Source organism: Lactuca saligna, chromosome 6 (assembly GCF_052625555.1).
Source record: "Lactuca saligna cultivar CGN05327 chromosome 6, ASM5262555v1, whole genome shotgun sequence".
Classification (NCBI taxonomy): domain Eukaryota; kingdom Viridiplantae; phylum Streptophyta; class Magnoliopsida; order Asterales; family Asteraceae; genus Lactuca; species Lactuca saligna.
Genome location: NC_136422.1, coordinates 95,527,415 through 95,536,830, shown reverse-complemented (window position 1 = coordinate 95,536,830; position 9,416 = coordinate 95,527,415).

Below are 9,416 nucleotides of genomic sequence, written 5' to 3'. Positions count from 1 at the left end.
TGCATTGCGCAAAAACTCGTATATAGTTGAAATCTTTATAAACATATTTAAAAAAAAAACAATAATAATATTATTGTTAAATTTGATATAATAATTCATATACTATATTAATATAATATGTTAATTGTTCCGAATTATATAATAATATATAATATATATATATATATATATATATATATATATATATATATATATATATATATATATATATATAGATCTATTATAACTGCATAATCTCAATCGTTTGAATGATATGAGTTAACAATAACGTTGTCGTTATATTTGATATAATATTTTGTATACTAAATTAATATACTATATTAATTATTCTGGATTAGATGATACTATATACATCTATTATAACTACATAATCTCAATCGTTTGAATGACTTCTACCCATAAGTTACTTATGAATAAAATTAAATATAATATAAGGTTTAAGGTTATTTATAGTTGTTGTTATTGTTAATTAATTTTTTAATATTTATTTACTCAACCTTTTAATTTCTATCATTATAATTATTTAAAACATCAAACTTTATTTTTTGATTTTAAAGGTAACAATATAATCATTTATATAGAGTTATTTTTAACTATTTTTATTATAAGTTATTTGAAGCTATTTATTTGAAATTTTTTAATGATTATAAAAATACATTCAGGAAATATTTTAGTTAAATGGACATTACAATTTAGTTTTTGCATTTAGCACTACAATTTATCATTTTTAAGTATTCAGAAAATATTCTTTGAGTTTTTAAGTGGAATTGAAGTTATATTTAAGTTGATATTGTAATGTTATATTTAAATTAACATTTTAAGTATTTTGTCCAAACTTTTCAAAAGTTGTAGTTTTAAACTGATAATGGTTTACATACAACATATTAAACCTAATAAATTAAGTATAATATGTTAAAAGTTAAAGACATAAATTTATAAGTAGAAATAAAATATATTATTTTAATATTCAAATTTACTTTATTTATGATTACACTTTATGTTTGATATTTCTTTAACCTTATTAACCAACTTATAGTCATTATTAAAAAGACACTACATACAAAATATTCTTTGTGTTGTTTAAATTAAACTAAAATTTATATTTTAGTTGACCCTATAATGTTATATTTGAATTAATAATTTAAGTATTTTATACAAATTGTTCAAAATTTGTAGTTTCAAAATGATAATGGTTTACATCCAACAATATATTAAAACTAATAAATTAAGTATAAGATGTTAAAAGTTAAAAAAAAAAAATAACTTTATACGTAGAAGTAAAGAGATTTTTTGATATTGAAATTTAGTTTTTATATGATTAAACTTTATATTTAATATTTATTTAACCTTATTAACAAACATATAATCATTATTAGAAAAAGAAATTGAAAAGTCATGGGAGTTTTAAATGAATGTGGTGAAAGAAAAAAAATACAAGGGATTTTCAAATGAATGTGGTAAAAGGAAAATTTCTTCCTTAATAAGTATACAAGTGAAGAAGATTACCTAGAAGTTTTGATTATAAATTAGAAAAATCCTTCAAACAGAACTATAAAGTCAAAACAAACTTTAACTAAGATTAACGGTGTGAGAAGGCTCCGATTAGAATTATGTGTGTGAAGATTAAACTAATTGTGAATAATGTTTACAAATTATAGAATTAGCTGATTAAGAATTACAACATTAATCAATAATTTAACTTAATGCATGATTGGAAAATTATGTGTGTCTGCATGATCCGCGTGATCATCCTTTGATGGTTTGATTGCACGTTCGTCTCCTGATAAGTGAGGATTAATGAGTTATATTTTGAAATTTTAATGGGTCTTACATAAGTTTGACTATATTATTTTATATATAATCCATAATTTTTATGTATTAAAATATAAAGTTCGCGGTTCGGTTAATAATGGTTCGGTTAACCTATAAAACCATAACCGAACCATTTGTTATCGGTTAACAAAAATTAGAAACCGAACCAACGGTTAGATTATTATGGTTTGGTAATATCGGTTAATTTGGTTATGGTTCGGTTTTTCGGTTATTATGCTCACCTTTAAAGCTACATACATGTTAACAAAGTTAATTGCTTTAACTGATAAATACATTGATGGTTGATTTACCAAAAGGTAATGAGAAATAATTATCAATCCCACTTCATCATCCTGTGATTATAGAAAGATGCATAACACATAAACTTAAAAAATGATCTCAACTATACCTTTACGAACATACCTAAATTTGAACCTTAGTTAATATCTAAAGCTTTACATGGACCTAATTTGAGTTTATATGAATTTATAATAGGAAAAGTTGTAATTGCTTTCTAACATCCATGGAACCATTCACATAACTTTTCAAACCCTACAAATATATTCTATCATTTTGTGGTGACATACATGCAATATGTAATCTACAAATTTATTATATAGGCTAAATATTTCATTTAACTCATCAATTAAATATCATGATTTAAAGAGTTTTTTAGAGTTACAAATCATAATGTATTTGGAAACTCTTAACTATTTTAATTTGGTTTTAGAAATTTAACTCTTCTAAAATTTATTGGATGAATATTTTTAATTTCTTTGATTATAATTATTTAAAATAACAAACATTGTTTTTGTTTTTAAAGATATTATGTTTTTCAGATAATATTATTTTCAACTATTCTTAATGTAAGTTATTTTTAAGCTACTTATTTGAAAATTCTTAATGATTATAAAAAAATAGTCTTATGATTTTTTTGTTAATCTAGGATAACAATTTAGGTTTAACACTAGAAAGTATAATTTTTAACTATTTATAAAATAGTCTCTCGACTTTTTTCAAGTTTAATTGAAATTTTGATTTAAGTCAACCGTTTAGCATTATATTGAAATTAATAATTTAACTATTTTGTATAAAATCATAAATAATACAAAAGTTGTGACTTTAAAATGATAAATTCTGACACACTACAACATATCTAAACTTATAAGTTAACTATAATATGTTAAACAATTAATGTCATAATTATAAAAATAGAAGTAGAATATGATATTTTAATATTGTAGGTTAGTTAATTTATAATTAGAGTTTAGTTTTTACATAAATTTAACATTATTAACCAATTTATAATAATTATTTTAAAGAAATTGAAAAGTCATGGAGGTTTAAAATGCATATAATGTAATAAAAAATGTCTCCTTTATAACTATACTAGGCGAATGTCCGCACGTTGCGCACAAATACCTATATAGTTTGAATATTTCCAAATATATGTTTTCTTAAATATAACAATACTGATGTTGTAATATTTGATATAATAGTTCATATACTAAGTTAATATAATATATTGATTATTTTGAATTATACGATAATATATACAACTATTAAAACTGTAAATAATTTTAATCGTTTGAATGATCTCTATCTGCAGATTACTGATGAATAAAATTAAATATAATATAAGGTTTAATGTTATTTATAGTTGTTGTTGTTAATTATTTTTTTAAAATTTATTTTCTTAACGTTTTAATTTCTATCATTGTAATTATTTAAAACATAAAAGATAGTTTTTTGTTTTTAAATGTAACAATATAATCATTTATATATAGTTTTTTTTAACTATTATTATTGTAAGTTGTTTTAAGCTACTTATTTAAAAACTTTTAATGATCATAAAAATATCTTTAAGAAATATTTTAGTTAAATTGATATTACAATTTAGTTTTTGGATTTACCACTATAATTTATCACTTTTAATTATTCACAAAAGATTCTTTGGGTTTTTTAAGTGGAACTAAAATTTATAACTAAGTTGACAATGTAATATTATATTTATATTAATGATTTAGGTATTTTGTTAAAATTGTTTAAAAGTTGTAGCTTTAAATTGATAATGGTTTGCATACAACAACATATTAAATCTAATAAATTAAGTATAATAAGTTAAAAGTTAAATACAGAAGTAAAGATATTATTTTAATATTGAAATTTAGTTTATTTATGATTGACCTTTAGATTTGATATTTATTTAACATTATTAACCAACTTATAATCATTATTAGAAAGATACAATAATTTATCACTTTTAACTATTTACAAAATATTATTTGAGTTGTTTAAGTTGAAATAAAATTTATATTTAAGTTGACTCTGTAATGCTATATTTAAATTAACAATTTAAGTATTTTATACAAATTGTTAAAAATGTGTAGCTTTAAAACGATAATGGTTTACGTAACAATATATTAAAACTAATACATTAAGTATAACATGTTAAAAGTCAAAAACATAACTTTATAAGTAGAATTAAAGATATTATTTTAATATTGAAATTTAGTTTATATATGATTACACTTTAGGTTTGATATTTATTTATCATTATTAACCAACTTATAATCATTATTATAAAGAAATTGAAAAGTCATGGGAGTTTTAAATGAATGTGGTGAAAGGAAAATGCTTCCTTTATAAGTATACTAGTCGAATGCCCATGCATTGCGCAAAAACTCCTATATAGTTGAAATCTTTATAAACATATTTTAAAAAAAAAAACAATAATAATATTATTGTTAAATTTGATATAATAATTCATATACTATATTAATATAATATGTTAATTGTTCCAAATTATATGATAATATATATATATATATATATATATATATATATATATATATATATATATATATATATATATATATATATATCTATTATAACTGCATAATCTCAATCGTTTGAATGATATGAGTTAACAATAACGTTGTTGTTAAATTTGATATAATATTTTGTATACTAAATTAATATACTATATTAATTATTCTGGATTATATGATAATATATACATCTATTATAACTGCATAATCTCAATCGTTTGAATGACTTCTACCCATAAGTTACTTATGAATAAAATTAAATATAATATAAGGTTTAAGGTTATTTATAGTTGTTGTTATTGTTAATTAATTTTTTAATATTTATTTACTTAACCTTTTAATTTCTATCATTATAATTATTTAAAACATCAAACTTTATTTTTTGATTTTAAAGATAACAATATAATCATTTATATAGAGTTACTTTTAACTATTTTTATTATAAGTTATTTGAAGCTATTTATTTGAAATTTTTTAATGATTATAAAAATACATTCAGGAAATATTTTAGTTAAATGGACATTACAATTTAATTTTGCATTTAGCACTACAATTTATCATTTTTAAGTATTCACAAAATATTCTTTGAGTTTTTAAGTGGAATTGAAGTTATATTTAAGTTGACATTGTAATGTTATATTTAAATTAACATTTTAAGTATTTTGTCCAAACTTTTTAAAAGTTGTAGTTTTAAACTGAGAATGGTTTACATACAACATATTAAATCTAATAAATTAAGTATAATATGTTAAAAGTTAAAGATATAACTTTATAAGTAGAAATAAAATATATTATTTTAATATTCAAATTTAGTTTATTTATGATTACACTTTAGGTTTGATATTTCTTTAACCTTATTAACCAACTTATAGTCATTATTAAAAAGACACTACATACAAAATATTCTTTGTGTTGTTTAAATTAAAGTAAAATTTATATTTTAGTTGACCCTATAATGTTATATTTGAATTAATAATTTAAGTATTTTATACAAATTGTTCAAAAGTTGTAGTTTCAAAATGATAATGGTTTACATCCAACAATATATTAAAACTAATAAATTAAGTATAAGATGTTAAAAGTTAAAAAAACATAACTTTATAAGTAGAAGTAAAGAGATTTTTTTAATATTGAAATTTAGTTTTTATATGATTACACTTTAGATTTAATATTTATTTAACCTTATTAACAAACATATAATCATTATTAGAAAAAGAAATTGAAAAGTCATGGGAGTTTTAAATGAATGTGGTGAAGGAAAAAAAAATACAAGGGATTTTCATATGAATGTGATAAAGGGAAAATTCTTCCTTAATAAGTATACAAGTGAAGAAGAACCAAAAACTTAACTTACCTAGAAGTTTTGATTATAAATTAAAAAAATCCTTCAAACAGAACTATAAAGTCAAAACAAACTTTAATTAAGATTAACGGTGTGAGAAGGCTCCGATTAGAATTATGTGTGTGAAGATTAAACTAATTGTGAATAATGTTTACAAATTATAGAATTAGCCGATTAAGAATTACAACATTAATCAATAATTTAACTTAATGCACGATTGGAAAATTATGTGTCACACCCCAAAACCGGAACGACGGAAACGTTCTGGGGTGAATGACGTCATGTCAAGTATCACAATACATGCATTATAGTAATCAAAATACAACAAAACATTGCATTAATAGTAATAGTTTTACAAGGTTACATTACAACAATTTAAAGTAATACAAGTAAATATAATAAATACGGCAAGGTACTAAGCCATCTTCATCAACAGCTCCGAGGGTGTACCTGTCTAATTGCTGACCTGAGAATACATGTTATTTGAAAAGCGAGTATCAGCATTTTTTCAAATGCTGGTGAGTTCATAAGCATTTAGTGACATTTCATTCGAATAAATTAAGAAAGTAATAGTTTAAGAGATTTCAGTGTATTAGAGTCCTTTCCAGAAAATCCTATATTTTCTTTAATAAAAGCAGCCTTCTACCAAGACTGGTAAGTGATGTAGGGTAAAAAGTAGTTTTCCCTAAATTGCTATCATTATCAAAATACCGAATTTGATTATTGAGGAAAGCAACAACATCAAGGAATATCATATGCCTCAGTAGTGAGGACTGCTGACTAAGGCAAGAACCATAGACTCCAGGAAAGTATCAAACATACGATACACCTGGTTCAGTCTAACAAGTGGAGACACAGACCCCAGCAGGTACCAAATGAAAGATACATCTTATAAGGTCAAACAGAGATAACAGAACCCAGACAGTATCAAATGAAAGATACATCTTGTAAGGTTAAACAGAGATAACAAACCCCAGACAGTATCAAATGAAAGATACATCTTGTAAGGTCAAACAGAGATAACAGACCCCAGACAGTATCAAATGAAAGATACATCTTGTAAGGTCAAACAGAGATAACAGACCCCAGATAGTATCAAATGAAAGATACATCCTGCAAGGTCAAAACAGTGTGACTCTGAAAAGGTGGCATCAGCATACAGTGTAAATCGCTGACGAAATACCGTTACCTTAAAGCCATGAATTATAAGGCAACCCAGGATACTCGTAAATCGCTGACGAAATAAGTGTACAGTGGAACATCCGAGTCGTGAAGTATAAGTGTACAGAGGAACATCCGCGTTATGAAGTATAAGTGTACAGTGGAACATCCGAGTCGTGAGGTATAAGTGTACAGAGGAACATCCGCGTTATGAAGTATAAGTGTACAGTGGAATATCCGAGTCGTGAACTATAAGTGTACAGTGTGGGATACTCGAATCGTGAAGTATAAGTGTACCAAGTATAAGTGTATCACGAAGCAGAGACGACAATAAGTGAAGTAAGAACGTCTATCAAGTATAAGTGGAGTAAAGTCGTTATCCAGTATAAGTGAAGAAGAATCGTATTACTAAGTAAGAGAGTGAATAAGTATAAGCGTCATCAGGTATACGCGACTACAAGTATAGGTGAAAGCGTTACCGAGTCGGAGTATAAAATAAGTATAAGCGAAGCAAAAGTATTTAATAAGTAAAAAAACATACGTCTAAAAGGGAATTCTTTAATGAAAAGCCTTTATGTACAGAGAAAATCACAAATTGTATTCTTTTGTAAAATATGTTTAAAAACCTTAGAGGATCTTTCATAAACCAATTTAGAATGAATTTGGATAAATCAGTATAAGTAAAAGTTATGAAATAAGTAAAAATCATTATAGTGTCCCACTTGGTAAAACAGTGTAAAGTGGTAAAATCTTGTGCATGCGGGTTATCAATCACATGTGATTGACATGATAACTGGCATGTTTAACTTGTATTCCCCTCCCCCTTATAAAACATTTAAAAACATTAAAAGGTTCATTCAGGGGTATGAACTCACCTGGTGTAAGTAGGTCCGACGAGAGTGCTGTTTGGGCGTTCGGTGCCACGTAAGGACTCGAACACACTCAATGACCTATTTAACATATGATAACATATGTTTACATACAATTAGTACATTTAATGCTAATTACATAAATATAGGCGCTCAAAGGAGCGGAAAACACTTTTGGTTAAGTGTTTGGGGTCCCGTGTAGCGTTTAAGGGTGCTATGGGTCTCCTATCAGTTGTGGAACTTTGCTAAACTCAAATACCAAGTGTCTGAATGGGTTTAAAGCATTAACATGGACCATTTTGGAGTTTACGGCCTAACCCAAGGGAGTTTACGGTCGTAAACTCCCAAGGTCATATTCTTGGGTGTTTAATGCTTCTAGCTTACTCATGGGATTTTTCTAAGGACTTTTCATAAAAGTCATGAGTGGGTTTGAGGCCTCTAAGGGCTTGATCTATGAGTTTACGGCCAAGGAACCACTCCTAAAGTAGTTTACAGCCGTAAACTCTAATCCTTAGAGTTTTGGGAAGTTTAAAGCCCCTAATGTCTTTCTAGTGATTTCTAATGAAGTATGATGCTATTTTGGAGGATTAAAACCATCATTTGAGTGGGTTTTGGGGAGTCTACGGCCTAGACAATTTCTTGGGCCGTAAACTCCTTTTTATCCCTCCATTGGTTGTGTTTAAGTCCTTAAATCCTTCCTAGCATTTTATAGAAATAGTCTAAGGCCATTTGGGGGACAAAAACCAACATTTTGGGCATGTTTGGGGAGTTTACGGCCTAAGCATGTGCTTGGGCCGTAAACTCATTTTCATCCTTCATTTTGATGTGTTTAAGTGATCTAAACCCAAAGGAATAAGCCCTTAATTTATGTGTTAAGCCCTAGTGTGGTTTGGGAGTGTTTTTGGGGCCTTTTAACATGATTTTGAGGTGTTTACGGCCTAAGCTTGTGCTTGGGCCGTAAAATCTCTTTTAACCCCCAAATCCATGAGTTTTAATGTTTAAACACTCCTAGGCTAATACCTCAATTTATTTCCAAGCCATTAGAGACAAGTTTGGGTTATTTTGGCCTTGATTTGGGTGTTTACGGCCTAAGGAGGTTCTTAGGCCGTAAACTCCTTTTTCATTGCTTCTAAGTCCGATTTTTGGGCTATAAACTCAATTCAATATGTTTAGAATAAGCTATGGTAAGTGGACTTATAATTTGGAAGCGTTTGGTTGCGGTTTCGGGGCGAAAACGGGTCTAGAGCGAGAGAGTATACAAAGAGAGTGTAAAAAGTCTCCAATGGACTCCACTCACCCTTACATAGGGTTTTGAGTCGGGGCTCAGAGGAATTTTACCCGATACTGCCGTTAAACGGGGCTTTTGGTCGCACCCGATTTAGTGGTCGTGATAATAAACTA